Source organism: Mus musculus, chromosome Y (genome assembly GCF_000001635.26).
Source record: "Mus musculus strain C57BL/6J chromosome Y, GRCm38.p6 C57BL/6J".
In the NCBI taxonomy this organism is placed as follows: domain Eukaryota; kingdom Metazoa; phylum Chordata; class Mammalia; order Rodentia; family Muridae; genus Mus; species Mus musculus.
This window is the reverse complement of record NC_000087.7, coordinates 15,831,337-15,849,917: the sequence shown is the minus strand read 5'-3', so window position 1 is coordinate 15,849,917 and position 18,581 is coordinate 15,831,337.

Genomic DNA, 18,581 nt, shown 5'->3' with positions numbered 1-18,581 from the left:
ACCCACTCCTGTCTCACCGCTCTAACATTAGGCATAGAGTGTGGAATAACCACGATACAACTCACGTACTACATGAACTTCAGGAGGAAGTAAGACCAAAGAGTGGATGATTCCATCCTAATTAAAATGGGGAACAAAATAATCAAGGGACGTAGATGATGTGAGGGAATTGTTAAGAAGAGAAGAGGGGGAGCAGAAAAAGAGGGGAAGAATCAGGTATGGGAGAAGATAGGAGAGTTGTTCAGAGGGTCAGGACATTGAACAGGTGTGTATAGCAACTGGGGGATGAGGAACTGGTGGTAAAAAACATAAAGTCCCAGATGCTAAGAAAGCAAGAGCTTCCCAGGACTCCAGAAGAATGGCATTAGCTAAAATACTCCCACAAAGGGGAGGGGAAAACCTGTCGAGACTAAATATATTTTGTAAAGAGAGAAAATAAAGTATTCTCTCCCTTCCTCTTTCTCTGTTTCTGTCTGTCTGTCTCTGTCTCTCCCTCTCCTTTCCTTCATCTCTCCCTCCATAACTCCCACTCAGTTGTGTGGTGTGGTATGGTGGTGGTGGTGGTGGTGGAGATAGTGTGTGTGTGTGTGTGTGTGTGTGTGTGTGTGTGTGTGTGTGTGTGTGTGTGTGTGTGTGTGTGCATGTGAACACACACATGCCTGTGAAGAAATGACATGGTGTGCATGTATAGGTAAGATCACATCAGAAGTCACTTTTATTTCTCTACAATATAGGACATAAGAGTCAAACTCAGGCTGTCAGGGTTGGCAGGAAACACTTCACCAGTTGAACCATCTCTACTGCCCATAACATAAAGGTCTATATCTAGTTTTGTTTAGTCTATGTATAGTTTAGCTGACTATGGATTTACTTTCTTGGTGTATCCTGGCATAAAGACATTCTTCATATTTCTTGAGTAATTGAAAGAAAGAAAGAAGGAAAGAAGGAAGGAAGGAAGGAAGGAAGGAACGAAGGAAGGAAGGAAGGAAGAATAAAATTATAATTTAGAAGTGGTATGTATTTTAAAGGATGTGATATTTGAAAAATAATTATCCCACATATGTTCAGATACATGAACTATTGGCTCCTCCATAGTCTGAGATATAAGAACTCATGGCTTCCCTAAAGCCTCAGACACATTAGTATCCCAGGTGGTGCTGTTTGAGAAGATTATGGAACTTGTATATCTTAAAACCTTGCTGGAGGAAGTATGCCAATAGAGACAGGCTTTGAGAGTTTACTACATCTCCCCCCATCCAGTTCCCTCTCTGTTTTCTGTATGTGGCTGGAGATGTGATCTCTCACCTTGCTGTTATCCATGCCCACTGCTTCTCCTGCCATTGTGAACTATCCCTCAATATTAAGCAAAGAAATAAAAAAAATCATAAAATAAAATAAAATCCCTATCTTCCATAAATCACTTTATGTCATAGTATTTTATCACAACAAGGTAAAAACTAAAATTGAAGACTTCCTTGGAATGTAAGCTGCTGTACATTAAGTTAAAATAATGAAGTCATTAGGCAAATCAATGATATTACTGAAAAAGGACTACTGAAATCCCCATAATTTTATACTTTAGCAAGTAGTACAGTAATGATGTTACTTTCAGAAATGTACTATGGTTATTTAAAATATTACTATTAAAAAAAAATAGATAAATGGTATATGAGAAATCTATCCTGACAATGTTTCTGCATATATAAAATTAATCTAAAACAAAACTTGAAGATTAAATAATTAAGCTAGAGATATTCCTTCCTTTTATGAATTTTCAGTAGGGACGTATAATTTAGGAGAAATAACAGATGTTTCAAGCCTTTGTTTAATAAGGCTTCTGCTACTCTGAAAATGTTTATGCAAACTGAAACGCCCAAAATAAAAATCAGTAAAGAAAATTGTATTTGAACACTGACATTCTTATTATGAACCACACATATGTAAACAAATTAAAATAGTAACATAAATATTTATCTTGCTAACATTTAAAGTATTGAGTAATGAAGTATTTGTGCATATTTTACTGTCTTGAAACAGAATCTCAACAATTACCTTAGGCTGTTTTTTTTAACTCAAAGGCCTCATTTCTTAGTCTTCCAAGTATGGCTGTAGTTATGAGTATTAACTACCACACCAGCAAGAATTGTTTTATATATTTACATGAAAACTATTAGCTGGGATATAGGTATCTGCAGCGTAGATTTTCTAAGAGAGAGAAGAATAAAATATTAATAAATTAGAATGTTAAAAAAATTCAGTTTTGTTGCTCATTTCCTGAACAGAAAAAAAAATCATGATTTATATACCATATATCCAGGATTATGTGTATAAGCTTGTGTGTATTTGTGTGTGTGTGTCTGCACACACATGCACATGCACACACGTGTGCATGTATCTAACTTATTTCTAAAATATAGCTTACTATAACTCTTCAAAATAAAATATCAGTTAACTCACAAAATGTCATGTTTACATGATATTAGTTCAATTTTTAGGGTAGAAACCTAGATGTCAGAAAAGTTAGTATTTTTTTTTATATTATGAAGATAGTTATAAACCCTTGAGTATGTTTGACTTTTTCCCTTTAACATAGAAATGAATAATGGTTTGAAAAGTTGGCACTCTTTTTTAAACTTTTTGTTTGATCTTCCTGAGTTTTAAATCATGCACCCAGTCCCACTTATCTCCTCATCACCTTGTATCCTGCTTCCACCATTGCAACCACCCCAACAGAATAAGAATCTCATTGTGGAATTTCTAATGTCACAGTGTATATCCCACAGTGTGCCCTTTTATCTACACTTCTTTGTTTCCAAGTTGTTCATTTTAATGAGTCTTAAGAGGTCTCTGCCTTCTACTATACTATAAGTACTAATTCATAACTGTAACTCCTCTCAGATATCCTGTTGATGCCCTTTGTCATGGAGATCCTGTAGTATGGGATCTGTAGGGTGGCCACTTTAATCTACTTCAGCAGTTCACCAATAGGGGTAAATGTTGTGGTGGGGCAATTCAAACCACAGGATCTGGGCCTGAGAGGGATCTGGCTAATCAGTCCACCAGCTCTGCCACACTACCACCATCTGGGAGAGCTTTCCTGCCCTTACCCAGCTTCCCTATCCAAAGTTGCAGCCAACAAGGGGCAGAAACAACTTTCATGCTACCATACCCTCAGTGCTGTCTCATTTGCGCCCCTGCCATCAAAGCCATATTTACTGTGCTGCCCAGACAAGGTAGAGGGGTCATACTCTACAGTGCTACAGGAGGTAAGGGATGGAGCCAGGTCTCTAATTCTCACTCCCTATGAGCATGCTCACAAGTAACCCCCCAAACCAGGGCCAGCTCCGCCCTGATGCTCAGATGAGGTGCATGTCCTAATCTCCCAAGTGCTGCAAGAGGTGATTGGGACATTATTCCTGGGCTCATGACCCCATCAGGGACAGCTCTCCTGCCAACGGTGGTGAGGGCAAAAGAGAGGGAAGGGGTCTCTCCTTTGTCCAAACCATTGCACACCACACAAGAGGCAGGACCAGTTTTCCCATGCCCATGCCCACCAGGCAGCTGATCAGAAAGCCCCAAATCTAGGGCCAGCTCTACTCTGCTGCTCAATCAAGGAAGGCTGTCACTAGAGACAGGTTTTGAGATCATATATGCTCATGTCTGGCCAGTGTGTAGACAGCCTCTTTTTGCTGCCTGTGGATGAAGATTTAGAGCTCTTGGCTTCAATTCCGGCTCTAACAAAAAAATCTTCCAGAAAACTACCATGCTTCTCAGCAAGACAATAATGAAATTAACCTCTGAAACTGTAAGTCAGCCCCAGCAAAGTTCTCTGTTTATAGGAATTACTGTGGTCATAGTGTCTCTTCATAACAACAAAACCCAAATTTCGACATCTTCCATCCTTACCCTCCAATTCGTTCTCCAAATTTCTTTCTCACATTCACATTTTATTTTATACTCTATGATAATGATTAAAATGGCCAGGTAATAGTAAATAAACAGTAAATTACTAAGATTTTGTTTTGTGAATCTATTCCACATTTTACCATTTTTATCATAAATGTAACACTGTTCTTGTTTCGAATACAAATAAAATCTCAAAGTAAAATGAACTGTAATAAGAGGATATTAGCCAAAGAAGTACAGATTTCCTAGGATACAATCCACAGAACTCAAGAAACATAACAACAAGAAGGGTCCAAGTGAGAATGCTTCAATCACACTTGTAAGGGAGAAAAAGAAATCACACTAGGCAGAGAGAGAGAGAGAGAGAGAGAGAGAGAGAGAGAGAGAGAGAGCAAGAGAGAGAGAGAGCAAGAGAGAGAGAGAGAGAGAGAGAGAGAGAGAGAGCAAGAGAGAGAGAGAGAGAACTAGGTGGGAGATGGGAGGGGGAGAAAAAAAATGAACACAATCAGGTATGGGAAGGCAGGAGAGAAGCCGTGAGGGTTAGCAGCCCTCCAAAGTCTGCCTGCCCAGAGCATAGGAGGAACTCTGGCCAGATGTGGGCTATCCTCCCTACCCCTCCTTCCCCTGCCCTCATTAGTTTCCACATATTTGGTTCTAAATTTTCAATTTTTAATAAGTCTATGACAATCCTAGAACTGAGGTATCACAAAACTGGTTCATCCTTGTTTTCTGCAATGATCACTTTTCATAATATTAAAAGAGCTGGAGTTCTATTCATCCCTCCATGTTAAAATTGACTAGGTCCTAAGATTGCTGTTTTTACTGACTGCATGTGCTGCTGTTCCCAGTCCATGTCTCCATTCAGCAATCAAAAACCCGCAGCAGCCTTATGACTTGGCTAGGACAATTGGGAATCCTGTAATCGGTTACTGGGCCCAACTGGCTAATAAAGAAAAGCCACTTGGGATGTCATGGTTTCCATATTTAACGTTTGTTCTGTGCCGGCTGGCTGATAACTCATGGCCTGACACCCAACAGATTTTACAACATTCATACCCTAAGTAGACTGAGGGAGACTTTTTTATATGTCTGGGGAAAAGAGAACTGTGGCATATGGGGAACCAGAACAATTCTATTATGCTTTTTGGGGTTGTGAAACATCGGGATAGAAGGCATCAATGGAAGATTTTATCACAGTCACCTGACAGGGGAGAGAATCTGAAGTTCAACTTAAGTTCACCAGCCTAGGAAAGCAGGAAAAGGGCTGGGAAACTGGGAAACCTTGGGGCCTCCGATTTTATATTATTGGGGGGAAAAACCTCAAACTCATTTTCACAATTAGGCTCCTGATAAAACCAATAGTAAACCCCCTGAATGTGACTGTAGGAATTCTGGCAAACACTAAACCTATACCAAGAGGTCTTGCCCTGAAAAACCTATGCCAAAGTCTGTTCTCAAACCAGGGTTTGTTGACCTCCCAGTCCTTCCCCAGCAGGCTCCCTGCCCCCGTAGATCTGCTCTGGTCAATGATGCTAAAAACCTTTCAGATTTTGACCAGTTCCCAACCAGAGCTAACCATCTTCTGCTGGCTGTGTTATTGTGCCAGAAACCCTTTTTATGAAGATGTTGGATTTATGTCTAAATATAATGAGTACGAGAGAGACACTGAATGCATATAGTCCCAAGAGAAGAACCTTAACCATACAGACTTTATCAAGACAGGGGACCTTCCTGGGAAAAGTTCCCTTGTCACATCAACATATTTGTAACCAAAATACCCCCATGGTACATTACAAATAGGTTATTTCCCCCAAACAAGCATGGTGGGCCTATTCAACAGGGTTGACTCTGTGTGTGCATGGAGAGGTTCTTAATTCCCCTACTGCAAGGAGTTCTCTATTCTAGTCCAGTTGGTGCCATGCAAAACCTATTATGCAGAGGAAATAGTGCTGAAAAACCTAATAGGGCATGTTGGGGGAGACCTCAAAAGACAGAAGAGAGAAACTATTTCCCTAACGTTGGCTATAATTTTGGGAGCAGGGCTACCTGGTATAGGCACTGGGATAGCAGCCCTAACATTGTAAGAGAATAACTATACAGCCTTAAATTAGATACAGATCAAGACAGCCAATGCTTTGGAAAATCCATACCACACCTAGAGTGAAATGTAGATTCCCTGGCTGAGGCAGTTGAACAGAACAGACAAGGGTTAGACTTTGTGTTCCTGCATCAGGGAGGCTTGTGTGTTGATGTATTCAAAGAATGTTGGTTTTATGTAAATCACTCTGGCATCAAAGAATTACTAGCTAAGGTTAGAGAAAGCATAGAGAGGTGCCAAAGAGAACAAGAAAACTCCAAAAGCTGGCATCATTCCCTATTTGATAATTCCCCATGGTTAACTACTCTCATTTCCACAATTACAGGGTCCCTTATAATTTTTTTGTTGCTGCTCACATTTGGGCCATGCATAATTAAAAAGCTTTTGCAGTATATAAAGCAGAGATTAGGGACTATTCAACTGATGGTGATGAGGTCCCCGTACAAATCAGTTAGCACAGACGGTTTAGGCCTATAAAGAGTCCAAGATTGGCCTCTAGCGTCACCAAAAAGAGGGGAGAATGTTGAAACACTCAGACTACTAATACTAGAGAGACTTCAGTGTTGTACAGACAGAGGCTCCCATCCTCCTTTCCTCCTTCCCCATCCCCTGCAGCTATGCAGATAGCAAACAGGTGGTTTCTGTGCTGCATCCTCCTGCAGCAGACTGGGCTGCCTCTTCCTCCCCTAGAGTTACAATGACAGGGCCCATAATGAGCAAACATTCTCTTTGCCTCTGTGTCTGCAAAAAACAAAATTCCTGCTGGAAAGAACTCCAAGTACCTATCCTTGAGACCTTAGAGAAAAAGCAAGCTCAAGGGACACCATGGAAAAAGTAAAAGGTAAGCAGATGTCAGCTCACAGACAGATAAAACAGGGCATAAAGTTTGTCCTTGAACAGACACTCATTACCCCCCTCCCACTTCAGTACTATTACACCTTCTAGTCACCTTTTCTGTAAATATTTACACAATTCCTATACTGTATATAAACCCAATGTTTTTTGGATTCAGGGTCACTTGCCATCATTCATGCAGTGAATGCTAGTTGGGCAAACCAAGGTTGAATTTGAAAATAAGACTTTTTTGTGATTTTCAGTAGAATTTGCAATTCTTGGGCTCATCTGGGTTTCCTGTGGACCCAGAGCATAACATACTTAGCTATTAAGAATGAGGACATCAAAAAAAAAAAAATCCAAAACCACCACCACAAACAACAAAAAAAACCACCACCACCACCACCACCACCAACAACAACAACAACAACAACAACAAAACAACAACAACAACAACAAAAAAACAAAAAACAAAAAAAAATGAGGACATCCTAAGATTAATAGGCAAACAGATGGAACCAGAAAATACCATGCTTAGTGAGGTAACTCAGACACAAAAGAACATTCATGGTATGTATTCGCTAACAAGTGGATATTAGCCAAAAACCCAAAACCAAACAAAACCAAACCAAACAAACAACAATAAAAATAGAGAATACACAGGATACAGTCCACAGAACTCAAAGAGCTCAACAAGCTGAAGTACCCTAGGGAAGACACCTCAGTCCTAATTGGGAGGGAGAAGAAAGCAACCACAAGTTGGGAGTGAAGAATGAACATGGGAGAAAAAGTGGAAAGGGGTAGAGTAGTGGATGGATTCTGATCTGGTATTGGATAAGGGAAAAAGACTGAAGCCTTGAGGGCCAGCAGAAATAAAGTAAATAGGCAAACTCAGGAAATAGGATGTTTCAAGGATGCCATATAATGCACCAGAGACCTGGGAGGTGAGAGATTCCATCTTCTGGCTATTATAAATTAGGCTGCTATGAACATAGTGGAGCATGTGTCCTTATTACAAGTTGAAACATCTTCTGGGTATATGCCCAGGAGAGGTATTCCTGGATCTTCCTGTATTACTATGTCCAATTTTCTGTGGAACCACCTCACTGATTTTCAGAGTGGTTGTACCAGCTTGCAATCTCACCAATAATGGAGGAGTGTTCCTCTTTCTCCACATCCCCGCCAGCATCTACTGTCACCTGAATTTTTGATCTTAGCCATTCTGACTGGTGTGAGGTGGATGGAATCTCAAGGGTGTTTTGATTTCTATCTCTCTGATGATTAAGGATGTTGAACATCTTTTTGCTTCTCATACATTCTGTATTCCTCAGTTGAGAATTTTTGTTTAGCTCTGTACCCAATTTTTAATAGGGTTATTTGATTTTTTGGAATTCGTCTTCCTGAGTTCTTTATATATATTGGATATTAGTCTCATAAATGATTTAGGATAGGTAAAGATCCTTTCCCAATCTATTGGTGGTCTTTTTGTGTTATTGACAGTGTCTTTTGCCTTACAGAAGCTTTGCAATTTTCTGAGGTCCGGTTTGTGTATTCTTGATCTTACAGCACAAACCATTGCTCTTCTGTTCAAGAATTTTCCCCTTGTGCCCATATCTTAATGGCTTTAATCCACTTTCTTCTCTATAAGTTTCAGTGTCTCTGGTTTTATATGGAGTTCCTTGATCCACTTCGACTTGAGCTTCTTTTTCTTTCTTTTCTAGATATATTGGATTTTTTGCTAATATTCATTATAGAACAATATGTGAAATGTTTGTAAAATACATTCCTAAATGTTCCATAACCTTCCCAAACACTGTCTCTAGCTGGAGAACAACTATTTAAATATATTAGCCTACTCAAAATATTATATATTCAAATCATAATAAGACTGAAGCTATGGTGACAGCTAGAGGCGTAAATTGCTTCTGAGTAAAATTTTCACACTAAATGGACATCTTTGACCATAGAACAGGCACTGAGTTAACATGTCAGTGGTTGGCATAAATATACCCCCTCCAGTTTAAACGTGTACACGGTGTTTAAACTGTAAGACAGACTTTGCAATACCTATTCCCTTGTTTGTCTTCACAATATTTTATTATTGAATAAAGCTAATTTGTATGAATTTTATTACTTGTCTATTTGGTTTTTATATAGGAGATAGGTTGCCAGGTATATTACTTCTATGACTTCTAGCTTTGTGATTGCTAAGTCTTAGTTGTTAACTTTACTGAATATTGAATTAACTAAAAGTGAAAAGCATTGGATATAAGTGATTTTTGGTTCGTTGCCTCATTTGAGGTCTAAAAACCTATCCTAACTCTGGGACACATATTCTTGTGCTAGCCTATGTAAAGCACATAGAAGACCCTTTTGGTTTTTGCCTGCTTGTCTTCATTCTCACAGGTATGCTTGTACTTTTGAAGGTTTTAGAGTATATTTCTTTGAGAGCCCAACATATACTGAAGAACATCTGGGAAATTCAGTCTTGTGGACAGAATATCTATTGGATTCCATGACTTTCTGACCATAGACATCTATTTTTAAATACCTGGGCTGAACCACAGTGTATAAATCCCTCTACAAACACACACACACACACACACACACACACACACACACACACACACACACACACAATTATTTAAGTTTTTTCTTTAAAGAATTTTGACTACCATACCTAAAATCTCTAAAATTAAATTTATCTTCCTATATCCAATTAATTTCATGCTCCTGTTTTGAAGATATTCGAAACTATGTCATACTATTCATTTTACTAATTATTTTATTTATTTATATTTCAAATGTGATCCCCTTCAGCATACTCCCTCCATGAGGCCCTCCTCTCTCTAAAAGGTTACTCTCTCACCTACCTCTCTAGAATTCCCCTTTTCTGGGGACATAAAACTTCCACAGGACAAGCACACACCCTCATCGTACTGAGGTCAGACAATGCAATCCTCTGCTACATATGTATAGTAGGGGTTATGGACTAGTACATGTATGATTTTTGGTTGGTGGCTTAGTACCTGAGAATTCTGGGAAATCTAGTTTTTTCATGGTGTTGTTCTTCCTATAGGGTTGCAATTCCCTTCAGTTCCTTCAGTCTTTGATCAAACTCTTCCATAGGGGTTCCTGGGTTTAGACCAATGGTTGGCTTTAAATATCTGCATCTATCTCAGTCAGTTGATGGCATAGCCTCTTTTAGGACAGTCATGCCATGTTCCTGTCTGAAAGCATATCTTGGTCAATTAACAAATGGGACCTCCTGAAACTGAAAAGGTTCTGTAAGGCAAAGGACACTGTCAATAGGACAAAATGTCAACCTAGTAATGAAGAAAAGTTCTTTACTAACCCTACATCTGATCGAGGGCTAATATTCAAAATATACAAAGAATTCAAGAAGCTAGACTCCAAAAAAAAAAAAAAACAACAACAACAACCTAACGAAAAAATGAGCTCTAGAGCTCAACAAAATTCTCAATTTAGGAATCTCAAAAGCCTGAGAAGCACCTAAAGAAATGTTCAACATCCTCATTTATAGTGAAATACAAATCAAAACCACGCTGAGATTCCATCCTAAACCAATCAGAATTGTTGAGACCAAAATATCAGTTGAAAATAGCTGCTAGAGCAAATGTAGATAAAAAGAACACTTTATCTTTGCTAGTGGGATTGCAAAGTGTTTTCCAGATTCCATAATCTGGAAAATATTCTGGTATTTCTTCACAAAATTGGAAATAAGTCTATCTGAATATTCATATATACAACTTCTGGGCATATACCCCAAAATGCTCTACCATATCATAAGTAAACCTTCAGTGTTTACAGCAGCCTCAATTATAATAGCGGGGGTTCAGGGACTATGCCGAACTTAGGAAATTAATCTGAACAGGTAAGAGAGTGCACCACAGAACAGGACAGCTTCTGGAACAGGCGGAGCCACAGAACCGCTGAGGCAGCACTATTTTCAGGCCATAGAAAGCCAGCCACCCTCCCGACCAAAGGACAGGTATCTGCCTTTTTAGGAAGGCCTCAGCCTCAGGAGCAGTGGATGCCACCTTGGTTCTGGGACGCAACCGAACTTTGGAACTTAGTCTGAACAGGTGAGAGTGTGCACCACAGAAGCTGACCGCTTCTGGGAAATGCCAAGCAACAAGACTTCTGGAAAAGGTCCTGTTTTGGGCCCACTTCTTGAGCCATGAGGAGGTCCAAACACAAGATAATCTGTGCACCTTCCCTGTAAGAGGAGAGCTTGCCAGCAGAGAGAGCTCTGAGCACTGAAACTCAGAGGAGAGAGTCTGTCTCCCAGGTCTGCTGATAGACAGTAACAGAATCACCAGAAGAACAATCTCTAAACAGAGTCAACTATAACAACTAACTCCAGAGATTACCAAATGGTAAAAGGTAAACGTAGGAATCTTACTAACAGGAACCAAGACCACTCACCATCATCAGAACCCAGCACTCCCACTTCGCCTAGTCCAGGGCACCCCAACACACACGAAAGCCTAGACCCAGATTTAAAAGCATATCTTATGATGATGGTAGAGGACATCAAGAAGGACTTTAATAACTCACTTAAAGAAATACAGGAGAACACCACTAAAGAGTTTCAAGTCCTTAAAGAAAAACAGGAAAACACAATCAAACAGGTAGAAGTCCTTACAGAAAAAGAGGAAAACACATCCAAACAGGTGATGGAAATGAACAAAACCATACTAGACCTAAAAAGAGAAGTAGACACAATAAAAAAAAACTCAAAGTGAGGCAACACTGGAGATAGAAACCCTAGGAAAGAAATCAGGAACCATAGATTTGAGCATCAGCAACAGAATACAAGACATGGAAGAGAGAATCTCAGGTGCAGTAGATCCCATAGAGAACATCGGCACAACAATCAAAGAAAATGGAAAATGCAAAAAGATCCTAACTCAAAATATCCAGGAAATCCAGGACACAATGAGAAGACCAAACCTACGGATAATAGGTGTGGATAAGAATGAAGATTTTCAACTCAAAGGACCAGCAAATATCTTCTACAAAATTATTGAAAAAAACTTCCCAAATCTAAAGACAGAGATGCCCATGAATATACAAGAAGCATACAGAATTCCCAATAGACTGGATCAGAAAAGAAATTCCTCCTGACACATAATAAGCAGAACAACAAATGCACTAAATAAAGATAGAATACTAAAAGCAGTAAGGGAAAAAGGTCAAGTAACTTATAAAGGCAAGTCAATCAGAATTACACCAGATTTTTCACCAGAGACTATGAAAGCCAGAAGAGCCTGGACAGATGTTATACAGACAGTAAGAGAACACAAATTCCAGCCATGGCTACCATACCCAGCTAAACTCTCCATTACCATAGATGGAGAAACAAAAGTATTCCACGACAAAAAAAAAAAAAAAAAAAAAAAAAAAATTCACATATTACCTTTCCACAAATCCAGACCTTCAAAGGATAATAACAGAAAAACAAAACAAAACAAAACAAAACAAAACAAAACAAAACACAAGGAAGGGAACCTTGCCCTAGAAAATCAATAAGGTAATCCCTCAACAAACCTAAAATAAAACAGCCACAAAAACAGAATGCCAACTTTAACAACAAAAAAAAAGAGGAACGAACAATTACTTTTCCTTAATATCTCCTGGAACTTCGGCTGAGAAATAAAGATAAATTAAAAAAAAATAAATAAGGGTGAGATGTCAGGATACTCTGGTAGAGTCAGCTTGTGAGCCAGAAATGCCAAAAAGCTGCTCATGAAAAATGAATTTCTAGGACTCTCCTCCTGGATATTCTGACGAAAGCCAACTCTCTAGTTTGGATCGGTTTGTCAGGCGAAAAGCCTGGAAGCTGTTTCTCGAGGATAAGAGTCCAGGGAAATTTTCCTCTCAGAGTTATGGCATCTCTTTCCCTAACCCATTATATTTAAATTCCCACCACATTAATCTAGTGTATAGATTCACGTGCACTCTATATAGTATTACCTTATAGTAAATGCCTTTTAAGATTGTATTCTAACATAGCTAAAGCCTTTTTTCAGTGTTCTTAGATTCCAGATAGCAGCAAGGAGCTTAACCTATTTAGTAACTAATTAAGCTTTACCATAAAACAATACAGCAATTGATATTTACTCAGCTGTCTGTAGATAGAGACTAAAAGTCTCATTGAGATAGAAATCTTTTACTACAGGCTACATTCCATGTCAAGTATAAGTTGATATACTACCCTGATAAGGGGAAACTCTCCAGACAAGATAAGTTTTACTAGACCTAAGAATTTAGAGCTCTGTGATAATGCATTACTCTTAAGGCCTGTCAAGAGTTAACAACCCCCTGATGCTTTTAACCTTAAAGTGTGAAATTCTTGCCTGGCATTAGGCTGATCCTAGGCAGGGCTTGTTATCCCTATTGTAAACTTTTAATTAGTCCCTGTAAATTCCTTTCTGCTGTAACTGGTGAATTTCAGTATATCTTGTCTTTTTGTGATTTATATCCTCTGATAATTCATTGTTATATAAGTCTGAAGCTCAAACAAAACAATACATTCAGATTCAACACCCCTCTCCTGTTAGACTGATTGTCATTTTCATCCGACTTCTTTGCCCATATGCCTGAAAAATCCAGTTCTTCACAGACCAGGGACCCAGAGGGTCTGTGGCAAATATCTATTAATTTCAATGGTCTCAACTCCCCAATAAAAAGATATAGACTAACAAACTGGCTACACAAACAACACCCAGCATTTTGCTGCTTACAGGAAACTCATCTCAGACAAAAAGATAGACACTACCTCAGAATGAAAGGCTGGAAAACAATTTCCCAAGCAAATGGTATGAAGAAACAAGCTGGAGTAGCCATCCTAATATCTGATAAGATTGACTTACAACCCAAAGTCATCAAAAAAGACAAGGAGGGGCACTTCATTCTCATCAAAGGTAAAATCCTCCAAGAGGAACTATCAATTCTGAATATCTATGCTCCAAATAAAATGGCAGCCACATTCATTAAAGAAACTTTAGTAAAGCTCAAAGCACACATTGCACCTCACACAATAATTGTGGGAGACTTCAACACACTACTTTCACCAATGGACAGATCAAGGAAACAGAAAGTAAACAGGGAAACAGTGAAACTAACCGAAGTTATGAAACAAATGGATCTTACAGTTATCTGCAGAACATTTTATCCTAAAACAAAAGGATATACCTTCTTCTCAGCACCTCATGGTACCTTCTCCAAAATTGAACACATAATAGATCAACAAAACAGGCCTCAACAGATACAAACATATTGAAATTGTCCCATGCATCCTATCAGATCACCATGCACTAAGGCTGATCTTCAATAACAAAATAAATAGTAGAAAGCCAACATTCACGTGGTAACTGAACAACACTCTTCTCAATGATATCTTGGTCAAGGAAGGAATAAAGAAAGAAATTAAGAACTTCTTAGAGTTCAATGAAAATGAAGCCACCTCATACCCAAACTTATGGGACACAATGAAAGCATTTCTAAGAGGAAAACTCATAGCTCTGAGTGCCTCCAAAAGGAAACTAGAGAGAGCATACATTAGCGGCTTGACAACACACTTAAAAGCTCTAGAACAAAAGGAAGCAAATTCACCAAAGAGGAGTAGATGACAGGAAATAATGAAACTCAGGGGCAAAATCAACCAAGTGGAAACAAGAAGAACTATTCAGAGAATCAACCAATCGAGGAGCTGGTTCTTTGAGAAAATCAACAAGATAGACAAACCCTTAGCCAGACTCACTAGAGGGCACAGGGAAAGCATTCTAATTAATAAAATCTGAAATGAAAAGGGAGACATAACAACCGATCCTGAAGAAATCCAAAAAAACCTCAGTTCCTTCTACAAAAGCATATACTCAACAAAACTGGAGAACCTGTATGAAATGGAGAAGTGTCTAGACAGATACCAGGTACCAAAGTTGAATCCAGATCAGGTTAATGATCTAAACAGCCCGATATCCCCCAAAGAAATAAAAGCAGTCCTTAATAATCTCCCAACCAAAAAAAAGCCCAGGACGAGATGGGTTTCCTGCAGAGTTCTATCAGACCTTCAAAGAAGATCTACTCACAGTTCTGCACAAACTGTTCCACAAAATAGAAACAGAAGGTACTCTACCCAACTCATTCTATGAATCCACAATTATTCTGATACCTAAACCACAAAAAGACCCCACAAAGATAGAGAACTTTAGACCAATATCACTTATGAATATTGATGCAAAAATCCTCAATAAAGTTCTTGCTAACCAAATCCAAAAACACATCAAAACAATCATCCGTCCTGACCAAGTAGGTTTCATCCCAGGGATGCAGGGATGGTTCACTATAAGGAAATCCATCAATGTAATCCAGTATATAATAAACTCAAAAACAAAAACCACATGATCATCTCGTTAGAAGCTGCGAACGCATTTGACAAAATCCAACACCCATTCATGATAAAAGTCTTGGGAAAATCAGGAATTCAAGGCCCATACCTAAACATGATAAAAACAATCTACAGCAAACCAGTAGCCAGCATCAAAGTAAATGGTGAAAAGCTTGAAGCAATCCCACTAAAATCAGGGACTAGACAAGGCTGTCCACTCTCTCCCTACCTATTGAACATTGTACTTGAAATCCTAGCCAGAGCAATTAGACAACAAAAGGAGATCAAGGTGATACAAATTGGAAAGGAAGAAATCACAATATCACTTTTTGCAGATGATATGATAATATGTATACGTGACACTAAAAATTCCACCAGAGAACTCCTAAGCCTGATAAACAGCTTCAGTGAAGTAGCTGGATATAAAATTAACTCAAACAAGTCAATGGCCTTTCTCTTCACAAAGGACAAACAGGCTGAGGAAGAAATTAGGGAAACAACACCCTTCTCCATACCCACAAATAATATAAAATATCTAGGCATGACTCTAAGGAAGGAAAAGATCTGTATGACAAGAACTTCATGCCTCTGAAGAAAGAAATTAAAGAATATCTCAGAAGATGGAAAGATCTCCCATGCTCATGGATCGGCAGTATCAATATAGTAAAAATGGCTATCTTGCCAAAACAATCTACAGATTCAATGCAATCCCTATCAAAATTCCAACTCAATTCGTCAACAAATTAGAAAGAGCAATCAGCAGAATCATCTGGAATAACAAAAAACCTAGGATAGCAAAAACTCTTCGCAATGATAAAAGAACATCTAGTGGAATCACCATGCCCAACCTAAAGCTGTACTACAGAGCAATTGTGATAAAAACTGCATGGAACTGGTATAGTGACATACAAGAAGACCAATGGAACAGACTTGAAGACGCAAAGAAAAACCCACACCTATGGTCACTTGATCTTTGACAAACAATCTAAAACCATCTAGTGGAAAAAAGACAGCATTTTCAACAAATGGTACTGGCACAACTGGCTGTTATCATGTTGAAGATTGCGAATTGATCCATTCCTATCTCCTTGTACTAAGGTCAAATCTAATTGGATTAAAGAACTCCACATAAAACCAGAGACATTGATACTAATAGAGGAGAAAGTAGGGAAAAGCCTCGAAGATATGGGTACAGGGGAAAAATTCCTGAATAGAACAGCAATGGCTTGTGCTGTAAGATCGAGAATCGATAAATGGGACCTCATAAAATTGCAAAGCTTCTGCAAGGCAAAAGATGCCTTCAATATGACAAAAAGACGACAAACAGTTTGGGAAAGGATCTTTACCTATCCCAAATCGGTAAGGGGACTAATATCCAATATATATAAAGAACTCAAGAAGGTAGACTCCATATAATCAAATAACCCCACTAAAAATGGGGCTCAGAGCTGAACAAAGAATATGCCCCAGTACAGGGGAATGCCAGGGCCAAAAAGAGGGAGTGGGTGGGTAGGGGAGTTGGGGTTGGTGGCTATGGGGGACTTTTGGTATAGCATTGGAAATGTAAATGAGCTAAGTACCTAATAAAAAATGGAAAAGAAAAAAAAAAGAAAAATATATATCATAAAACTCTGAAATATATAACCTAAGGTTGCTCTTTATGTCCTGAAAAAAAATAAAAAAACAAAAGTTATAGTAAGAAATAATAAAATCAAAGGCAGACATGAATGTGAACTGGAGCACAGAATAAGGCAACTCAAACAAAAATTACATTCTTTTAAAAGCTTAAAATAATAAAATCAAATAAAAAGTGTAAAATACAAAAGGAGGTGGTGAGTGGGAGATGCTAGATATACAAATGACATGAGAAAGAGAGACCAAGAGAGAAGAAAAAAGGATTTTGGAGCTCTCGCAGGAACAGAAGGAAATTTGGAGATGTACTGCTTTCTCTTTGGCCCATACAGGAGACATCCATAATTCTGGTTACATCAAGTTCTCTACCCTCTCTGTATTGTCTGTGTTTGATGCTCCAGTCTTTCCATGTGTCAATTCGTGTCTGTTTTTGTTTTGTTGTCTGAACAACTGTTGTTCTGTTTCATGTTGAATAAAAATAGTTAAAACTTTAAAAAAAAAAAAGATTTCTCACCTGGGGAATACCAAATGGCAGAGAAGCACTTGAAAAAATGTTCAACATCCTTAATCATTAGGGAAATGCAAATCAAAACAACCCTGAGATTCCGCCTTCACAACAGTCAGAATGGCTAAGATGAAAAATTCAGGTGACAGCAGATGCTGGTGAGGATGTGGAGAAAGAGGAACACTCCTCCATTGTTGGTGGGATTGCAAGCTTGTACAACCACTATGGAAATCAGTCTGGCGGTTCCTCAGAAAATTGGACATAGTACTACCAGAAGATCCAGCAATACCTCTTCTGGGCATATATCTAGAAGATGTCCCAACCGGTAAGAAGGACACATGCTCCACTATGTTCATAGCAGCCTTATTTATAATAGCCAGAAGCTGGAAAGAACCCAGATGCCCCTCAACAGAGGAATGGATACAGAAAATGTGTTACATTTACACAATGGAGTACTACACAACTATTAAAGAGAATGTGAGTTTCCTTGGATTCGGATTCCAGAATTGGAGTATAGGGGATGTGATTACTTGGCATTATTCTATTTTAATTCATTCATTCATTCACTCAACCCTGTTCACCTTCTTATTATTACACATCCCATAACTACTGCACATCCACTGTATCAGAGAGCATGTCCCCAAGCCACCTGATCTCTAAACACCCAGGGGCCTCTAGCCTCTTGATACCTCAGTGCATCATCTCTGATTGAACAGAGATCAAATATTTTTTTTTCAGTGTATATTTTGGGGATAATCTAATAGTTGGTATATGCTGCCTGTTTGGTGGTCTATCATTTGGGAGAATTCTGGTACAGAATAATTGAGACAGCAGGTCCTCCTAAAGGGATACTCTCCTCTTCAGCCTCCTTCAGTCTTTCTCCAATTCACCCAATGGTTCAGCAGATTCTGTCCATTGGTTGGTTGCAGACATATGCATCTGATTGTTTCAACTGCTCATTAGGTCTTCAGAAGTGCATTCATGCTAGTATTCACATTACAATTATGTGAATTCAGAAGCCAGCAGAGTTCATGGACTGCAAGCAGGTCTTCTGAAAAAGCAATGCATGATATAATTACCTGAATTTTCTGTCAGTGCTCTTCAATATTGTGTTCTATGTGATGCAATATTCCACTCTCTTTCTCTATCTCTGTCTCTGTCTCTGTCCCTCTCTGTCTCTCTCTCTGTCT